General features: G+C 35.1%; 1 protein-coding gene and 1 pseudogene across 1 annotated transcript in view; both read right to left on the reverse strand.

The window, feature by feature from the left end:
• ERBB4 (erb-b2 receptor tyrosine kinase 4) overlaps positions 1 to 22,513 on the reverse strand; it is a 1,360,303-nt gene that overhangs the window by 949,570 nt on the left and 388,220 nt on the right. The window lies entirely within an intron of this gene.
• The window catches only part of LOC140510889 (ATP-binding cassette sub-family F member 3 pseudogene), a 29,005-nt pseudogene continuing 17,599 nt past the window's right edge, over positions 11,108 to 22,513 (reverse strand).

Here is a 22,513-nt window from a genome sequence, read left to right on the forward strand (position 1 = left end):
AGCTTCAAGGACATGTTTCAATACAAAGATGATACCTTGCATACACATTATGCATTACTGTAGTGTTTTGTAGGTTTATGAGATCTATTTATCTTCACAATAACCATGAAAAGTAGATAAGGTAGAATGGCCTATTTTATATCTGAAGAAAACAAAACAAAGGTAGTTTAAGTATCTTGTCCATGGTCTCTTAATGAATTATCAGTGAATTTAGTATTAGAACTCAATGCATTTTTCATTATATCATAGAATGCATTTTTCATTATATCATAGTATTCCCTCTATTAATACACTTAGTTTTTAACTTTTAAAAATCATTTACATCTTTCCACTATGCCCTCTTTTAAGATGATAGATATAAAAAAGATTTCTTCTTTATTAGGGACTTTCAAACAAATGCCACAATACATCTAGGTACAGATATTTTGTTAGGCATGTTGTAGAAGGGATTATTAGATAGGTAGATGACTTTTGACATCCTTCCAATTCAATGATTCTCTGTTGTTTCCTATTAGACATTATGTCACTTGTGAAGAGGAACAATTCAACTCGTCTTCATGTCACCTATCAACCTATACAGAGAATTTCTTCATTAAATGAAAAAAGAAAGGATAGGAGGAAGGGAAAGAAAAAGGAAGGAAGGAAAGAAAGGGGGAAGGAAGGGTCTTAATATAAAACTAAATACCAAAATATTATTAAATATGAAATAAATTAAAGATAAAAATATGTTATTACCTCAGATTAATCAAATCAGACAAATATATCACTGTTCTTTTCAATAAAAAATTGTTAATGATAACCCTTATCAAAAGTAAGAAAAAGTTAGCGATTACTCGAATGACTTTATGACTCAAATACGCTCATATTCTGATGCTGATATACTAAAATAAACAAAAATAAATATGCAACAAAACCATTTAAAATTATTATATAGAAAAGCAAAGTGAATATATAAGAAAAGGTGGCCTTCAAATAGTCATTGGAAGGTGGTACCACAAATTATGGAATTCAAAATCTCTGTCAAAAACCTGATTGGAAAATGTAAGAAGACCAGAGCCATAGCCCAAACAACTGGCTAGTTGATTTGACTTTGTAATCAAGTTGACTTGTGCTACATAGAAAGAATCAAATCTTACATTTTTCTACTTAATAATCAGTGGTGGTGCATGTATAGTATACTGAGAGGTAAGGACAGATTGCTGCAGTCAGAACACAGTAAAACAAGCCAAATTATTGATTGTGGCTTTTTGTTATTGCTGGTTTGTTTTGGTTGTGTCATATATACGTATGTGGCCGTCATTTTGGCCAGACAGATGGAGGATGATGGCTTTCTCTACTTCATTTAAGATTTGTTCTTGTTCAAATTCATTTTTCCATCTCCTAACAGCACATTTTCACTTGCTGTTCTTTATGTTTGATGCTTTCTTTCCCCCATACCCACCTGTTGGATTCCCTAAGGTCCATTCAGTTCTAACTAAAATCCCTGCGTCTATAAGAAACCTTTTCTGATTCCTCTTATCACTTTTTATTTTTCCTATGGTCTTTATTAAATGTCTGTTGTTTTTGAATAGTATATCCCTTATATTTCTGGTGAAATTAGACACATCATTAGTTTCTCATGAACTAAGCTTGTGAGTGAGTGCTGACCTACAGAGTGGGGTAGCTTTGGAGGGGCCATGCGTGAGAGGCTGCCTCAAACGTTAAGTGAAAGTAACAAAATGCCAGCATCATTCATCTTATTGAAACACAGAATTTCAGAGTTGCAAGAGTTTCCAGATATAGCATATATTCTGGCATCATATCAAAAAGGTTAGTAAATGGAGTTTCTATTCCATGTATTTATTTTAAAAATAGGAATAAAGCAGGGATATTATCTTTTATTTCTCCCCTGTCATTTTCCTGAACTTTCAAAGACTTTTGAGAAGAGGAATATTACATGTTCCCAGGACCATCAGTTCTAAATTCTATCAAAAATTCAACCCTTAAGTATCACTTTGTATGTGAGAGAAAGGGAATGCTGAAAGAAAGGAGAGACTCCCTCACAGTTCAGCTGAAAATAAAATGAGCCTCTGAAGTGACCACCCATATTCATATTATGGATAACTTGTCCCAATAATTTTCCTCAATTTAATATTTTTGCTTTAGCAATTATGTTAAATTAGAATATAAGTATTAATTTCAAAAAATTTTACCTTCAGATATTTTCTAAAACAATAGTTTTATAAAAAAGAAAAAACAACCCAAAAGCAACTCCCTTTTTTTTGCCAATTAAGTTAAACCATCAGTTTCTTTATTTGGAGTTACCTAGGAAATCATACTAAACTAGATAGTATCCAACAGGATGAGGAAGAGCTAAAAGTCCATGTCACATACGAAATGGTAGCAAAGAACAGAGAAGATTCTGGGAGTGAATAATCTTCATGTATTTGAAGGACTAATATGTACTAAAAGAACAACCATTTATTAGACACTTTCTATGTGCCGGGCACTATGTTAAGTATACTAAGAAAGGTAAAATATATGAATATGTCCTCAAGGAGTTCACATATTAATGGAGCAGATACCGTAAAAACAGCCATGTCTATGCAAGATAACTAAGTTGAAAGGAATGACATTCAATTTGGTTGGAAAGGGCAAAACCAGGAAAATGCAAAGAGACAACTTTAAGCTTGATATTTGTTACCAGAAAATGAAACCTAACCATAGATGACGTGAGTTACTTTAGAAAAAGCAGGTTCCCCATCATTGGAGGTCTTCCAGTAGAGCTAAGATGACCACTTGCTCTGTATATTATTAAGAACATTCTTTTGGTAGTAATGGGTTATAACTGAAGGTTGCATAGGACCCATTCAACTCTTTAATTCTGTAAGTCTCTGAATATACCCTTTTCCTATTTCATTTCAAAATATATCATCATTATCAAAGGAAGCTGATTTTCACAACACTACAAACCAAACAGAAATTATAAATTTTAATGAAGTGGCTCAAGGAAAAGAGTACTTGAGAAGTGACACTTTTCTAACTCTTTCTCTTCTGCTAATAGAAAAACTTCAAATATGCATGGAACTTCAAATTTGTCAATTCCCACTACTATTCTCATCTGACATCTTTGTAATTCTAAAACCTCAAATTATGCTAAAATGTAGTCCTGATACTACCTATATCTTAGATTTGCTTGCATAGTGACCATAAGCAGGTATCCTTAACGGTACACATGACTAAGGAATTCTTTTGTGTAGGGAATTCTATTATGCCCTATAAAACAGAAAAAAGATAAATGTGAATTTTTAATAATAATGTAGAGAAAAACACCAGAATTTTAAATCATGTAGAAGACTTTGATTATTCCTTTCACAGTTTTATCAACCCACGATGTCACTGGTTTTTCTTCTTCTTAAGCTGGCTCTTTAATATTTCAGTTTGTCAGGGTGACTTGACCAGAATTTTCTGGATAGCCACCTCAAACTCAAGATGAAGAAAAGTTGGTTGCAAATACAAGTTAGCCAGACTCAAAAATATGCTTTCTGTGTTTGCTGTCCAGTGTCCTTAGTAATGGATTTTAATGTAAACAAACAAATCCCAGGTTTTTCTACCTTTATCTTGTTGCTCACATCATTTTTCTGAACTGCTGGGTACCCAGAATGATCTCCACTCTATCTTTGATGGTTATTAGACCCAATCTTTAAGACTTAGAGAAGCTGTTCCCTAAAGTAAGCTTTCACTTGTCACCCTAACTGAAAGATCTCTCTCATCTTAAGTAGTTCAATGTTTGTTCTTTTAAGGTCTCATCATATTTATTTCACATTATAAGTAGTTTCACAGTAACTGAAACATGATTCGGTATATCCTTCTCATCCTCCCGGAATAATGATAAGCTCCTCATGAAAAGGGACTGTATATTATTTATTGCTGTGTCTCTGTCAGTCAAATCACAATGTGTTTCACATCATAGGCATTCCACAAATGTCTATTGAATAATAATTCTGTGAATCTCCTTAAATGTACTTGTTTCATATATGAGACTTGAAAAAAGTTTTAACATTTTCCTGTTGTTCATACATTCTAAAGAGTTCAACCTAATTTTCATCTGTGATCAAACTCACTATCCTTTAAATAATCCTTTATCATAATCATAAACCTCAATTAACTTTCAGCTGTTAATCTACTAGGTATCATAAACTTTCCTTCTCTTCACACTGAAATTGGTTACAGTACAGTGATAATGAGAACAATCATGAATTTCATACTCCTGTGGATCTCTACTTAGGTGTTTTTCTAACACCTAATTATAGCACTGAGGTGACTCTGGGCTCTTGAAGTCTATGCCAGTGGAGCATAATAGTGAGCAGGCCCTATCAAATCAGAAATACTTTGTCCATTAGACTAATAATGGGTCAATATGAGGTTCTGTCATCATAGGACCAGCCAGGGTTTATAGAGACTCACCATTTAAAAAGTGGTTAATGAGGTAATAATTTTTCATTTTGTCCACAGCAACTAATGTAGACTAAGATATAGACAAACAGAATCTTCACTAGTGGAAGGTCAATCAGAAATCCTTGCGTAAGGGGAAATAGGTAGCTGTGCTTTATTGGGATACTCTGCATCCTTTACTCTGTCCAAAATAGCACAGTGAATGGGGACAACTTATAGATTTATATACTATGTTATCATTGTTACATCCACCTCAAGGTCTAGATCCTTTGATGATGGTTTAGAAAGTCAGTCATATTGTCACATTAAGGATGGAATTGACTTTATAAATGAGTAACACTCAAACCCTTCGGCATCTTCCCTTATCTTATCTTTTCTTTTAATCTACACATTGGAGGGCTTCTGCACCAAGTGACCAAGGTTTAGCTGACTTTCTCTGTTCACTATATTGATAAGACCTCAAGAAGGAGGTTGGCAAATGAAATGGATCTCGGGAAGGAGCCAAGATGGCAGAGTAGAAAGATACACATATGCTAGCTCATAAAATACCTGTAAAGAAGAACTCCCAACAAATTCTGGAGCAGCAGAAGCCACAGAACAACGGAGCAGAGGACATTTCTGTTCCAGAGAGCCCTGAAAAACCTACACGAAAGGTCTGTCGCACACTGGACCCAGAGCAGAGCCCAGCCCTGCCTTGGCTGGACAGCACCGAGAGGAGCAGATCCGAGCGTGCTTCAGGGACAGAATCTACAGTGGCCACACAAGACCCTCCACCCACAGGCACCAAAGGTCAGTAAGAGAGTCTCTTTGGCTGGCTGAAAGGGGAGTGGGGTGGCCCCCATAACTCAGGCCCCCTCCAAAGGCAGCAGGAGACAGGGACTCCCAAAGCAGGCAGAAGCTGGGATCCATTGTTGAAGAACTCTGCATAAACCCCCTGAGGGAACTGAGCCCTGTCTGGTGGCCCTGTCCCCACCTGAGCATCTGAACTTAATCTCACAATGAATAGCAGCCCTGCCCCTGCCAAAAGCCCTGAGGCTGGGAAGCAGCATTTGAATCTCAGCCCCTAAATGCTACCTGTGCGGATCTGGAGGTGTGGTGGATGTGGAGAGGGGACTCAGAAGTCAAGTAACTGGCTGGGAAAATGCCCAGAAAAGGGAAAAAAATAAGACCATAGAAGGTTACTTTCTTGGTGAACAGGTGAAGAAGAACAATGCTTACCATCAGGGAAAGACATAGAAATCAAGGCTTCTGTAGCCCCAACATCCAAAATAAATATTCAATGGGCTCAGGCCATGGAAGAGCTCAAAAAGGATTTTGAAAATCAAGTTAGAGAGGTGGAGGAAAAAATGGAAAGAGAAATGAGAGAGATGCAAGAAAAGCATGAAAAGCAGGTCAAAACCTTGCTAAAGGAGACCCAAAAAAATGCTGAAGAAAATAACACCTTGAAAAATAAGCTAACTCAATCGGCAAAAAAGGTTCAAAAAGCCAAATGAGGAGAAGAATGCTTTAAAAAGCAGAATTAGCCAAATGGAAAAGGAGGTTCAAAAGCTCACTGAAGAAAATAGTTCTTTCAAAATTAGAATGGAGGCTAATGACTTTATGAGAAACCAGGAAATCACAAAACAAAACCAAAAGAATGAAAAAATGGAAGATAATGTGAAATATCTCATTGGAAAAACAACTGACCTGGAAAATAGATCCAGGAGAGAGACAATTTAAAAATTATGGGACTACCTGAATGTCATGATCAAAAAAAGAACCTAGACATCATCTTTCATGAAATTATCAAGGAAAACTGCCCTGAGATTCCAGAAGCAGAGGGCAAAATAAGTATTCAAGGAATCCACTGATCGCCACCTGAAAGAGATCCAAAAAGAGAAACTCCTAGGAACATTGTGGCCAAATTCCAGAGTTCCCTGGTCAAGGAGAAAATACTGCAAGCAGCTAGAAAGAAGCAATTCAAGTACTGTGGAAATACAATCAGGATAACACAAGATCTAGCAGCTCCTACATTAAGGGATCGAAGGGTGTGGAATATCATATTCCAGAAGTCAAAGGAACTAGGACTAAAACCAAGAATCACCTACCCAGCACTGAGTATAATACTTCAGGGGAAAAAATGGTCTTTCAATGAAATCAAGGACTTTCAAGCATTCTTGATGAAAAGACCAGAGCTGAAAAGAAAATTTGACTTTCAAACACAAGAATGAAGAGAAGCATGAAAAGGTAAACAGTAAAGAAAAGTCATAAGGGACTTTACTAAAGTTGAACTGTTTACATTCCTACATGGAAAGACAATATTTGTAACTCTTGAAACTTTTCAGTATCTGGGTAGTTGGTTAGTTGGTGGGATTACATACACACACACATACACACACACACACACACAGAGCACAGAGTGAATGGAATAGGATGGGATCATATCTTAAAAAAATGAAATTAAGGGGTGAAAGAGAAATATATTGGGAGGAGTGCTGGGATTAGAAGCTCAATTCCGTGTGGGCGGTCTCGGGCGGGTAAAGGTGGGAACTTCTAAATCTTAGAGTTCTCACGAGGCCCCCCAGGAAACGACTGGGAATCGAGGTGAACCGAGGTATCTCGTGTATTTCCGCCTCTTCCCGTGAGAAACGTGATGGGAGAGAGCTCTCCCCGCCCTCGAGACTGTCCCGGATCTGGGCACACCCATTGTTACCTAACAGGCACGGTATTCAGATGCAAACTATGCAGCTGGAGAGCTTAATTGGAGTCAGGAAAGCCTGAAAGTTCTCTTGGGCAGAGGGGCCACGGGTGAGGACAGAAGGCTCCGCATTTCCTCTCTCCGCTCTTCCCTCCCGCTCTCTCCCCACTTACACTTCTACTTTCAATCTCTTATTGTAAGATCTTTGCCTCCTTGGGAGATTCTTCGCTCCCTCCTAAGGAAGAATTCCCCTTGCACTTGTAACCGAGACCCTGAATAAAGCTCAACCCTTGTTCGACTCTGATAGGTCTCTTCTCTCATACGAGTATCCGGTTTGGCCAGCCGAAGACCTCCGATAGAGGTAAGGTAAGACTCGGGTAGCCCACAGGCCTCTAGGCCTGGCAGAGGAGAAAGGGAGAAATGGAATGGGGCAAATTATCTCTCATAAAAGAGGCAGGCAAAAGACTTTTTAGTGGAGGGTAAAAGAGGGGAGGTGAGAGAAAAACATGAAATATACTCTCATCATATTCGACTAAAGGAAGGAATAAAATGCATACTCATTTTGGTATGAAAACCTATCTTACAATACAGGAAAGTGGGGGAGAAGGGGATAAGAAGGATGGGGGAGGATGATGGAAGGGAGGGCAATGGGAGGAGGGAGCAATGTGAAGTCAACACTCTTGGGGAGGGACAGGATCAAAAGAGAGAAAAGAAGCAATGGGGGGCAGGATAGGATGGAGAGAAATATAGTTAGTCTTATACAACATGACTGTTATGGAAGTCATTTGCAAAACTACACAGATATGGCCTATATTGAATTGCTTGCCTTCCCAAAGGGAATGGGTGGGGAGGGAGGGATGAAGAGAGGTTGGAAGTCAAAGTTTTAGGAACAACTGTTGAGTATTGTTCTTACTACTAGGAAGTAAGAAATACAGGTAATGGGGTATAGAAAGTTATCTGGCCCTACAGGACAAAAGAGAAGATGGAGACAAGGGAAGGGAGGGATGATAGAAGAGAGGGCAGATTGGTGATAGCGGCAATCAGAATGCTCAGTGTTTAGGGGTGGGGGGAGGGGACAAATGGGGAGAAAATTTGGAACTCAAAATTTTGTGAAAATGAATGTTAAAAATTAAGTAAATAAATTAAAATAAAAAAATAAAATAAAATTTTAAAAAAATGAGATGGATCTCATCCTTCACCTTCTCAGATTGTATCTCTGAGAGACACTCTGTGAAGGTCTTTGTCTTTGTTCTTCAGGTCTCAGTATAATGCCTGGTACATAATAAGCACTTCATAAAGACTTCTTAACTGACTATATGACCATTGCTCATAGAAAAATAAAATTAACAGTGGAACTTTATTAGAGTAGATTTTTGTCACTAAAATATAAGGAAATTTAGGGTTAGAATTTGAACAATGTGGAAGCAATACTAGTCTGATCTAAACACCTTTGAAAATCCTATCTTTTAATCATGATTTTATGAAACCACAAGGGACATTATTTTAGAATCTACCATAAAGGAAAAGAGCATTTTGAAATTTAACCCATATTTTCTGCCAGTTATCAAGAAAACCCCTTTTAATAAACATTTTATAAGGACAATTAAATAGAGTGATGTTTACATATGCTTTTAATGAACAAATTTCTAAGCTTGGCCTAGATGTCAGTGTGCTACAAAAAAGTACTCTTTTAAAATTCTTTCATTTTGTTGCTATTAAAAATAACCATAAATGATCAGTGATGAGATAATAAAACTTTTTTTTAACATAAAAGTTGTTCATAAAAAAAAAATCCTTGACATAACAGCTAAAAGGACAGCAATGCAGCAGGTTTAGGCACATTAAAGAATGAAAAGAAAATGGGGTCAACATAAGCTGTGACAGGAGATCACAGTTTGATTAAAAGTCCTTTTTCCAACTAATGGAATTATCTATTTGCTTTCCAGAGACTATCGCACGCATTTAGAAGCAGGCACATCTGCTCTTATACACAAAATGTGAAAGGAAATTAATTTGTCTTAAACAATGTGCTCTAAAGCATGTTTGTAGTAAACTCATATAACAATGAAGCTCCATTTCAACTTAAATGAAATCAGTTCTAAATTATTTCACTGCTACTCAATATTGCACACCAGTGTGTGTGTGTGTGTGTGTGTGTGTGTGTGTATGTGTGTATGTAAGTATATATACACATTTACAGAGAGTGTTGGATTGGTGTAAGAAGGGAGACCATCATAAAAGAATTTCATAGCAACTTGAAAGAAAACATACTCAAACCAGAAATTTATTTGCACTGCTTATTTTAAAGAAAAGGTTTAGAATTCTGATGACTAGAATTTAAAAAAATAATTTGGAAATAAAAGCACTTATTAAGCAAGTTAGTATAAAAATATTTGTAAGCAACACAGTCTCAAGTATGCAAAACAAATCCATTATTGGACAATCCTGTATAGGGAAAGGAAGAGATTATAAGATGTACTGACTCACAAAAGAACAAAAACATGGAGGGAGGAAATGGTAGAGGGGCCAAAAAGTGAAATTGAAATATTTATGTTTGGACTGAAAACTAGACAGAAACAGCACTTGAGACAAAGTTGTAAAGAGTTACTGGAGCTAACCAAACATACAAAGAAAGAATAGAGCCTGGAGACAATACAATTTAAAAGAATCAAAGATACAATATTCAATCTATCTAAATGATGAGACAGTAAAAGAATAGAAAAGATAATATATTATAATATTAGCTAAAAAATAGGTAACTGAGAATGCACTGAGATATTGACCCAAACATTTACTTCTTCATCTCTAAAATCTTTATATGAATGTTCTAAGGATATCTATAGTATATTCTTGATGACAATTTGAAAGTTGAAAAGGCAGTCTTTCACAAATGATTTTCTAGTGCAGATCATAGTTTCTTGTCACAAACTGACTGAAAAGTACATAGAATTGAAAATCCCAGGGCAGCATGCTTATTATTACTGATTATTTTCAAAGTATAGCCTCTTTTTTAAACAAAGTGCCTCCCTTTAATAGGTTAAAATCAAATATTGCTGGAAAAAAGACAAAAAATTGTTCAGCAATACTTTTAAAAATATAAATAAAGCTATATATATGCATATACGTAGAGAGATAATATATGTATACACATTCGTTCTGTCAACATGTATGTCCACCATAATCTTGTAGGATCCTGTGTACAAGAAGGATTCCTTAGAGATTCCAAATTCTTCTAGATGCTTCTGACAACATCATCATGATTGCATTAAACTCCGGAATAATAAAGTCCTTCTCAATGCAAATATGAGCCTAGCAACTAACACAGGAAAAGTCAACAGAATAAAGAATTCGTATTGTCCAGATAAAAAGTATTTTTGTATAAGAAGCCTATGTCCTCACCTGATTCACTCCAAAATGTTAAAAGATGTGCAGGAATGATTCCATTGTCATCTTTTATCAAAACGTATGGATGAAGAACAAGAATCTAATGGGATAAGAAAGCATTTATGTTTTATGATCTGCACTAGCTGAAGAAGTGTTCATATCACTGAGTTGGCAGAGTCAATGATGAATTGGAATAGACAGTCAACTATGGTATACAGAAAATGAACAATAGTCTTTGGAGTGTCTGGGCAATTAGTATTGTTTTAATGGAATTCACCAACTTCAGCAGCAAGGTAGAATCCTATCCGCTTTCCTAGATGTAACAAAAAAAATCAGTGAAATCAAACACACAACTTTAAGAATCTATTATAGATAGGGTCAACAAACATTCATTAATTGCCTACTATGCGTCAAGAACTGTGTTAAGCTTTGGGGATACAAAAGAAAGGCAAAAACATTTCCTGCCCTGAGAGAGTTCACAATCTAATGGAAGAGACAACATGCAAACAGCTGCGTACAGAAAGATATATACAGGACAAATTTAACGCAATCATAGAAAAAAGGCACTATCATTCATGCAAATTGTAATTTCTTGTTGTTCAAGGCATATTTCTAGATGCCACCCATGAAAATGGTGAGGGCACGGCCTAAGGCCCCAACCGTTTCCATGTCCAGGTGGTTGGTTGGTTTGTTAGTTTGTTAGAAGTTAGGACTGGGCATTCCTGCACATCAGCTTTTCTGCCCTCCAGGTAGACCAGCAATAGGATGAACTGCCAGCTCCTCAGACATGCTACCACATCACAACTGGTGATGAGACTTCTTTGACCTCCCAAGTGAACTTGTGAATGAGCAGCTCCAGAGCTCTGACATTCAAGTCTAGCTACTCAGGTGGTGTTGGCTGAAGTAAACAATCTTCACATTTCTGTGAGCAGGTCTGATCCCCAAAATGGGCACCATGTCTGCTATCAACAGGTTTAGTGTGAGTGACTTCCTTGCTCCATTTACTTGAACCACACAGATCCAAGACTCAAGATATGCCAAGACAGAAATACAACTGACAATGGAGTGTTGGGGACCATAGTAGAAACTAACTTCGAGTAATGAGAACTTTTCAAACCCATTAGGAAATCCCATCACTGCTTCCATCTCTTTGTGCACAGGCTTCAGCTCTGGTAGCTTCTCTAGCAGTTCGAGTTTACTCTGCACCTGAGATGATCTGTTAGCATTCTAGCAAAACCGGTCAATGAACACCTGGATGTGCCATCAGTACTGCTGCTGCGCCTTATACTCCAAACTGATTACTCCTCTGCTGCTCCTGTAGGCTCCTGACAAAAGTCTCAATGTCTCCTCAGCAGCTATCCAGCCATTGCTGTGCAAGTAAATGATGTCTGTGGTCACTCCACTCAAAAAGTTTTAGTCATGGGAAACAACCAAGATTGTGAGGGCCATGTCTGCAGGTTCTCCAGTCACAAAATAGCACCTGATGGACAGCATTAAAATGAGAATCTTAGCATGCTGAGTTAGAAGGGCATAGATAGCATGGGACTGATACCTTGAAATTGAAAAAGCCCGAATTTGATAATAATGCCCATTTGAGGCAATCTTATAACACTTCTGGCCCTAAGAAGAACACTGATAATCCGAGAAAATAACAATTAATTAATGATTTTTCTTGTAATCATAAAGTGAATCATTTCCATTATATGACAAAGTAGATTTTCCTTCCTGTTACATTTGATATTTTTTTCAAAAGTTTGAAAAAATCAAAAAGCTCATGAAAGCACAGAAAAATATGAAAAAAAATTTTGATCAGCCTTCCATATATTTTTTTGGGTTAAAATCTAGTGTTTTCCATTGTCTGAAACTTGTTAGAAATCATGCTTTATTGGAAGAACTTTTGATCCCGTAATACTTTTGTGATAAAAATCATAATCTTGTCTATGGAAATAAAATTGATGTCACAAATACTAGAAATGTCCAGGTTGGATGATGTGCACTTCTAGAAACAATTCAATTTTCTGTATATAAAAATATTCTTAAAGTTGACAGCTATGATGAACTGTTTTTCAAAACATTAATCATAACTGTTGCTTTAAATGTTTGTTTTTATTGTTCTTTATCTCTATATACAAACGTGTTATATAAATATTTCATCACCACAAATCAGATTTAGATTACAATCACATCAGGAGAAAGTTAACTTGGAAATGCTTATTTACCAGCTTTGTAAGTCTGCTGTCATAAGAAAAGCATCTGTCACATGATATTTCACTAATATTCTAAAAGAATATATATATCTTTGTTATTATTGTTTGATATTTATCCTTTTCTTCCTACACAGCACTTTTTATAAGAAGTGATTTCATAAGTATTTCTTAAATATGGTAAACACAAGGCATGATCATAGTCAACTAGGACTTATTAAGCACCTAGTATGTGGCAGGGACTGTACTAAACACAGGGGGTACACAAAGAAATTCAAAAATCATTTCCTGCTCTCAAGATCTCACAGTTTAAAAAGGGAGAAAACATGCAAATAACTAACTAGGTACAAAGCAAATAAAGGATTAATTCAGAGGGCTTCAAAAGGAAGGCACTGAGATTAAGGAGAACCAAGAAGGTTTTCTCCCAGAAGGAAGATCTTTAGCTGTGATTAGAAAGAAGTCAAGGAAACTAGGGCTTAGATAGATGGAGATGGAATATATTCCAGGCATGGAGAATAACTAGGAAGAAAGCTCAGTCAGAGACGAAGTATCCTGGGAAAGGAACAGCCAAGAGACCAAGATCACTTGATCAGAGTATGTGAAGCAGAGAATGGTAGGAAGGGGACAGTTTAGGAAGTGCTTTAAAAACCAAGCAGAGGATTTAAAATTGGTTCTTTGAGGTGATAGGATCAAATCACTGGGGATTTACTGATCAAAGGGACTGATATGTTCAGAATTACACTTCAGAAAGATCACTTTGACAGTTGAATGGAAGATTAGATTGGGAAGAGACTTGAGAGAGGGAGACCAACTAACTGACTGGTAATATTATAATTCAGATCTGAGGTTATGAAGGCACCAGGGTCGTTTCAATGTCACAGTAGAGAAGGGGGCATCTAGAAGAGATGCTATAATAAACAGAAAAAATAGGACTGCACAATGGATTAGATGGTGGTAAGGGAGAGTGAAGAGCTAGAGATGATGCCTAGATGACTGGAAGAATGGTGGTACACTTGACAGGAAGGCACAGGACAGAGCGTTAGAGTCAGGGATGGGCATAAAGTGGATGTAGATTCAGCAGTAAGAAGTGATCAAACAAGTAGGAAAATCAGGAAAGAGCAGTGTAACAAAAAAACCTATACAAAAAAGTATCAAGGAGAAGATGATTGACCATATCTAAGGCTACAGAGAGGTCAAGAAGCATGAAACTTCAAAAGAGTCCACTTACTATTGCTTTGTTAAAGCAACTTGGGGGACAAGGCATTAAACCTTGATCAAAGCTTCTGTTTTTTTAAAATCTCAATGCCTTTTTAAAAAAATAATAGACACAGAAAGTATTCAATGAAAATTTCACAGGATGTGTAGCTGTTTTTTTTTACATTCAATATATATACCACCAGTTTATAACAAGTGGACATGAAGGAAGAAGGGAAGTCATATGAACTAGTGTAAAGTAAAGTAAGGAGAACCAGAAAAAAATATATATAATGAGAATATAATGTAAAAAGAAAATTAACATTGAATGCTGTATATTTATTATGACCAAATATGGCCTCAAATAACATATCAAATAGATATTATAATGCACCTACTTCCTTTCTTTATAGAGCTGTGGGACCAACATGTGAAACATCAATTGACATTTAATATCTCGGTAAGTTTTGCTGAAATGTTGTTTTTAAACTTTCTTTTTTGTTTGTTTCAATGGATGACTATGGAGTGAGGGAAAGAAGAGGGATAAATGAATAAAAAAAAGAGATATAAAAAACAAAATATATCAATAAAAATAAAGTAAAATGATGAGGATGCAAATGAAGACAACCTCCAGAGAGGATAATCCAAGGACATGGTAAAGAAAGGAGGGAGTTGAGGGTGGAAAGACTTTGGAAGTGGCAAGGTCCTTAAAAGCCATCTAATCCAACATAGTTATGTCAGAGATGAGGAAATTCAGGCACCAAAGAGGCTAAATTATTTGTCCAAGTCATGGGGAGCAGGAAACAGAATAAGGATTTTAATGATGTCCTCTGACTCAAAATCTAGAATTATTTCTTGAACAATATTTACCACCATATAGTTACCTGTAGTACAGAGAGAGAAAACTCATTTGAATCAGAGCGTGTAGGTTGAAATCTTGTTGATGACACCGCCTCAGTTACTTCATTGCTGAAATTAGGGAGTAGGACAGGACAGTTCCTACAATTCACTCTTGCTCTAAGGCCAAAATTCCATGATATCAATCTTACCCACACTCTACAAAACTAAGAAAAGTGGATAGTAGATGAAATTTTAAACATCTTACAAGTTTAACAACTACATATCATTCAAGATATTTTCCTGCACATTATAAAATATGTAGAATTCTATAAATGACTAATATCTGAATGAGAAAATGACTAGTTTTCACTATAAGCAGAAGTAATAAGAAATAAATGAATTAACTTTCTGAAGTCCTGTGATTAGGGAATATAGATACAGTAAACTCCCTATTATGTACAATGGCCAGGGGATATAATGTCATGATTCAGCTACTACTACACATGGATTACCAATTTTCAATGAATTAGAATATAATAAAATGCATTTAACATGAAAACAGGATCTTGAGGTACCTTGTGGTTATCATTATGAATGTCAATTATTCTTCTATTATAAATGTGACAGTTAATAGAGATTTCCAGTTGATAAAATGCTGGACAGATCAGTTTTTATTATATTCATATTTCCAAATTCCTAGTGGAATTAATGAGAACTGCCAAAATAGAAAAGAAAGAAATCTATGAGAACTATCACACCAAAAACTCAAATAATCATTTCTGTCATATAAAAACATGTGTGTTGCACATTTTAAGCAACTATTGATTTGAGTTATAATTTGGGAATTTAAGTAAAGTGGAAAAATGAATTCTTTATAAGGAGAAAGAAATGAAAATCAGGGATTTCTTTTTCAGTTTCAGAAAAATCAGTGTACTAAACACTTTGTAATATATACATATAAAATGTTAAATCAATTTATCCATATATGTAATGTATCTACACATATATATATATATATTTGATATTTCCTAGGAAATTTAAGAGTAAACAAACTTAATACACATGACATCACTACACTATGAAATTTCTTACAAGGCGAACGCTTTGTTAAAGATTCTTCCAAAGGAGATCCCACCAGTCACCTAAAGACCACAACTCTAATGTATGTATAGTTTGCATCTATTACAATTGCACAACACTTAAAAATCTGTAAATTGAATTTCATTTTTCCTTTGGCTATTTGCCCATTTTTTTCTTAAATTGATTTATTAATGTCCGGTACTGCTCTGCAGTTTTATCCTTTTAGCAATAATAGATGCAATATATCACAAAAACACATTTTTAAGAGTACATCATTAGAGTGATGTAGCACTGGTAATAAACCCCTTCACACTTGGATGAACTTAAATCAGTTTCTCTTTATTGATTTTTGGTCATAACATAATTTTAAAGTTCAACTCAGTTAATAAAAAAGGATTTTCTCTAGTGTTATGTGCAACACACTTGTGTTGTAAGTTTCCACATCATTTGTGGAAAACACTCTTATGGCCCTATCATCGATGGGTCTATTGCAGATACTTCAATGTAAATATAGTATTATTATGATCATTCTGATACGTATGATCTTTTAATCCTCCTTTATTGGCCTTTGTTCATAATGTATGCAAAGTATTTTACAAAATATACAGCAGAGTCCGTCAGTCAACAAGCATTTATTCAGCGTCTACAATATGCTAGACAGTGTGCTAAGCGCTGGAAATACAAAGAAAGACAAACGACAGCCACGTCTATCAAAGAGCTCATAGATTACCGGTGGAGTTGTTGTTACTGTTATTTATTATTATTTTTGTTGTTATGAATTTCTATTAACTTTTAACTAACACTTATTTTCCTACATACCTCCCATTTACCTAGGCCTAAGTGCCAATTATATCTCAATTCAATATTGAGCCAACTTATAAATAATATTATCATTTCATTTAAGGAAATTGTTATATTTTTTCTCCTTCCAGCCAGGCTATTTATAGCTTCACTGAATTTCCACATTTAGTAAGGACAGCATTTTTCTTGGTTTTGCTGAAAATAGAAGACCTTGTTTTAATATGTTCTCCAGTATAATATCATTATTCCATAAGGAATTATGAATCACGTCCTTGGTGCAGGATGATTGTTGATCTTATTAATTCATTCTTAGAGCTGTTCGCAATCAGTCAGTGTACCATTAATTAACCTGTTTTCAGCATTATGAATTGCATACTTATGAAGGGCAAATCATGTCAGGATCATTTAAATTCCCATCTAGGATCAAGTTAACAGGCCTTGTAGACAACAGGGAGGCAATAGATAGAACAGATGTCTAATCTTCAAGAAGCCTTTTGATTCTAATCCTATACAAGCGATATTTAGAGCATGGTGGCTACTAAATTCATGTAGGATCAAAAATTTAGGGTTTAAGGTCCCTGGAGATTTTACAGATGGGGAAAGAAAAGTCAAGAAATGCAAACTAGCTTTATCAAGGTCACACCAGTAGGAAACAGCACAGAATTAAAAAGTAGGCCTTCATTCTCAAGTTAATGTTCTTTCTAATATAATACAATGGATATTTCTATAGGATCGTGTCTTCCATTTCCAGAGCCCTTTAAAATGTTATTGTTGATGACATCTGCAATAGCAACATCTAATCCTTCCCACCCACCATAACCTTTTCCCAAGGGTCTCCATAGAGACTTGAGTTGCTCAGAATGTCCCCATTGGTTTCTGTGAATCAATTAATCAATCACAGGTGCCTATGATGGGCCAGGAACTCCGATAAGCACTATGGATACAAAGAATGAATTGATTCCTACTTTCGAGGAGTATACATTCTAACTGGGGGAAGGAGGGAACAACTATAATCTTACATTAGAACGGACTCAATAACCCTAAAAGTTGCGAATCAAGCCATTCTAGAGATTTCTAACAAATTCCTTAAACCTTCTTCTTACACAATTCTATGTTGTCATTTTATTGGCATTTTGTAAATTGAAATATTTAACACCTTCTAAACTTGAAGTTTAGAGATTAATGTTAATTAATTATGTTGGAAATTATATGGCCTTAGACATTTCTGTTCCATTTTTTTTCTCAAGACTAAACTATACTCACATTGGGATGCAGAGTTTCAGACTTATCACACGATATAAAGAGTACCAATAAACTGGAAATAAAATTTTCTAAAATTATCGATGAAAACAAGGTATAGAAGAAGGCTTTTTAAAACAGACAACTAATATGGCAAACATTTCTGTGACATAACAATAATTATTTACCCATTTAATGGAGGGGGTTGAATATGAGTGTGCTTGATAAGTGAATCAGATTATACAGATGGGGGTCTTTAAAAATTTATTATACAAGTACACACAAGTGCCCAGATATTGAGAGATGAAACTGATGGGAATGTCACATCTGATTTTTCAATATAACATTTAATGTATTTTAAGTGATATGACATCTATATGTTTACTTTTATCTAGGGACAAGATAGAAATGCTTAGGAAATTAACCCTTGGTTGGTAAATGTGTAAAGCAAACAGTTCATTTTAGTAAAAGCTAAATGGGGACAAGAAATTCCACTTACCTTGTCATCTAGCTATTTAATATTTTTTCACTTAAAAAAAAAAACCCTAGTAAGCCTGTCATTAAACTGTGTTCTAGCCCCTACAGAGAAAATCAAGGGCAGAGGTAGGCTATGTTCTCATCTGATACAAGTCTATGACAGAATTATCAAGGCTCACTTAATAATGTGTGAACCTGTAGGAAATCAACCAGCTAATTGCCTTCAACAGTGTAAGTCATTAATCCACATACTGCAATTCTATTTTGGTTACAAAAAGAATTCCTCACTGGTAAGAGACAGTAATGTTCACTGTTGATTGGCTGGCTTTCACAATTTAAAAAAAAAGTCTGTGGTAACCCAACTCAAGTATATACCTTTTCTCTTTGTTGTCTAAGTAGTCCTGCCTCAAGCAAACAAAAGATCGATAGGAATCTACAAAAGTGTTATCAGAGTAGTATATACATCAGAAAGGTGGGATAGCATAATGGCTAGAGCACTAGACTTTGCGCCAGAGGCCTATATTAATTTCTGGCACTTTCCATTAACTTTCCATATTTATTGTTCATTGTTCTCCACACAGACTATGGTCCAACAAAGTTATCTTTGTTTATCTTTACACAGTGCATGATGCTCAATTTGTTACCAACAAGCCTATTCACAAGCCATCCTAGATCCTCCAAGGATAATCTCCTGTCACCTTCATCACTAAGAATCCCTGATTTCCTTTGAAACCCACCTGGTAGAAGCAGCACTTTCACCATAAAGTCATTCCCGATCCCCTCCCCCCTGATGCTAGTACTTTCCAATAAAAATTACATTGTAGCTATTTTGTATTTTGTCTAGACTGTAAGACATGTGAAGGTAGGCACTATTTCACTTTGTTCTCATTATCCCCAGTTCCTAGCACAACACCTTATAGATAGTAAGTATTTAATAAATGCTTGCAGGTTAACTGTGTGCCCTTGAGAGAGAGATTTAATTTCTTTGATTCTTAATTTCCTCTACAAATGCAGTTTAAACTATTTACATCATGGGGCTATCCTTAAAGCATTTTGTAAGTGTAAGAGCATTTATTTCAGAGTATCAAAAAGCAGTGATATGTATAATTTTTAATCCAGGGTGCACTAGAACCAGCTTGTACAGGCTCACAATAGTTAAATGCTAATTTTCAGTGCTAGCATTTCCACCTCAGAAATCAGGAAACTGTACAACAAGGATTCATTTATTATTTTGGTGATTTCCAGACTTTAGAAAATGATGGAAAAGATGTTGAAAAGGAAGATTAAATTTTAAAAAGTGTGTCACATGTATTTTTTTTTAGAGAGCCAGTTGTTAAACATTTACCACAATACCCCTATCTCTATCTTAAACTTATTTGGGGAGAAAAACAGTTCCTAGATTTCCCTGGGACCAATCAAATTTAGGAAAATTCTTTTCTGACATTTGGACCACACAAATGTAATTATTTAAAACAAGAAATAAAGTAGCTAAAATATTTTTCCTCTTTATTTCAACTTACAATTATGTCTTCTATTTCTAATTCCATTACTTTCTCTGTGAGTGGCAGAATTTTAACTTGTTGAAGGAAAGATGAGGGAAAATATCATCTGGTTGACCCAACATTAAGTGTGTGAATGAGCATTAGAAGTTATAAACCATTATCCTTCTCTGAATAGATATAGAAACACACCAGACAGAATCTTTAACTAGGGAGAAAGGGAAAGAGGAAAGATTGGAAGAGACCAAGAGAGGGGAAAGGGAGCAAGAGAAGAGGAAGAAAAGGGTAAAAGGGACAGACAGGAGGAGCATTTGACCACACATAGTTGTCTGTAAAAGTATAATAGCATCTATTGAAAGAGAGACATTCATAAATTTAAAACGGAATACATTAAATGCAATCTAACCCAATTCTTTCATTTTACCAATGACCAAACTAAGGCCAGGAGAGGTAGTGATGACCAAAATCACACAATTAGTAAGTAACAGAGCCATCATTCTAACAAGTTCCATGTATTGCATATCCAATATTTTTTCTCACTGTACCATTTTGTTTCCAACAAGGGTGACCTTAAAGGAAGATCTTTCCTTGATTTAAATGTTTCATGCCTTAATAAAGCAATACTGTTTGTGTTTTGTAACTGATGCATTATTGAACCAATACTTATAAAAGGTGAATTTTAAAAGTAAAAGAAATCAATGTTATATTAGAGAAAACTATAATTGTAAAAATAAATCACCCCTAATCAATTGTTCCTGATAATAAACAATAACTACAAATTCCTTAATATATTATTCATCCTAAAGACTACTTTTTTTGCTGCCTTCATCATTTCATATAGACAATTTAAGACTGTTGTGTTGTAGTTATGTAGAATCTAGGTAGTACAGTGGATAAAGCACTAGGCTTGGAGTCAGGAAGACCAGGGCTCAAATCTGGCCTCATATGCTTATTAATTGGATAATCCTGAACAAGTCACTTAACCCTATTTGCCTCAGTTTACTCATCTGTGAAATGAGCTGGAGAGGAAAACAGAAAGCCATTCCAGTACCTTTGCCAAGAAAATCCCAAATGAAGTCAATCAAAGAGTTGGACATGACAAAAAAGGCCAAACAAAAAATTATAGTTATGACAGATGAAAGTGATTAAATAATTTGGACAGATCTTACTTAAAGTTATTTGTAAGGCACTTACCGCAGTGCCTGGCACACAGCAAACACTATATAAATACTAGCTATTACTGTTAATATTAATATTATAACCTTTCACGCCCCTCTAGAAATCAGAGAACTAAAAGCAGGCCTTGGCTCATACCCCTAAGGCCTGAGCAGTCATAATTGAAATGATATCTCTCCTCAAGCGTGGTCTACTTTGTGGGCAGCCAAGTCAATGTGATAAACACACTTAGAAACAAAAATCAAGGACTATATAAAACTACCTGCTTTGTCAATGAAAGCAACCTTTCGTTATAAAGTGACAGCTTTATAACTTCAAAAATGGGCTTTCATTTTGATAGAATATTTAATGGAGGAATGAAAAATGTTTCCCTTTTTTGCCATTCAGCTAAAAAACAACAAAATGGATTTTTTTTTATCAGAATTGCCAAAGGGGAAGGAGTTTGTGAAAGAACAAGGAAAGCTATTTCAACTATTGCATCACCTTAAGGATCAAGGAAATAGTTTTTAATTTTGGATAATAAATCACTTTTATAACATTGCAAATATCCACAAACTTGCTCATAAAAAAATAAAGTTATTCATTAAAGTATAAAGACCTCAGGCAATGAAGATAGCATGTGACAATTTCTTATTTTATGGACATTTTGAATCAATATGGCATGTATTTACAAACATTCATATAGATATATGTATGTGTATGTACATATGTATATGTATGCATGTATGTGTGTGTATAAAACCCTAACCCTAATTTGGACATTAAAAGTCAAAGAAAATCATCAATAATATGACTCTGCTATACTGAGATGAAGAATAATGAAACAAAAACAAAACATAAACTCTACTTAAATAACAGAATAAGTGATTTTTTTAATCACTACTTACAAATATACAAGTCCTCCTTTATTACTTGAAGGTTCCATTATTAATGTTGGTAGAAGAAAGATATAGATATAGATGTATTTTTTGTTTTAACATAAAGAATTTGTATTATTGAACCACATACAGTAACCGTAATGATAATACATTTCAAAAACAATCAGAATCAGAATGCCAAGGAATAAAAACATTTAATGATCACAGATTTTTTAACTGTTCTTGAACTGTTTTTTTTTTTTTACATTTTTAAATACAACAGAAGATTATTGCCATATAAAAACCATTCTTAGCTATGTACAAAAAGAGGCAGCAGGCTGCACAACACTCCAGTCATATGAATCTGTTGCCTCTAAAATAGGAGGCTTAACCTGAAATACATGAATAGATTTCAGAGGATTTGTGAACTTGGGTGGGAAAAAATATATCTTCGTTTCAATATAATTGATTTCCTTTATAGCCCTATGTATTATATTTTGTACATTTAAAAATCATTCTCAAGCCCAGTCTTCATCAGATTACCAAAAGGATCCATGATACAGAAAAATAATAATAATAATAAAAGTAATGAACAGAGCTAAATTACTTCACAAAAATGGTTTTGTGACTCTTTTTAATTAAGTCCTGTTC

This window comes from Notamacropus eugenii, chromosome 6 (genome assembly GCF_028372415.1).
Source record: "Notamacropus eugenii isolate mMacEug1 chromosome 6, mMacEug1.pri_v2, whole genome shotgun sequence".
Lineage (NCBI taxonomy): Eukaryota > Metazoa > Chordata > Mammalia > Diprotodontia > Macropodidae > Notamacropus > Notamacropus eugenii.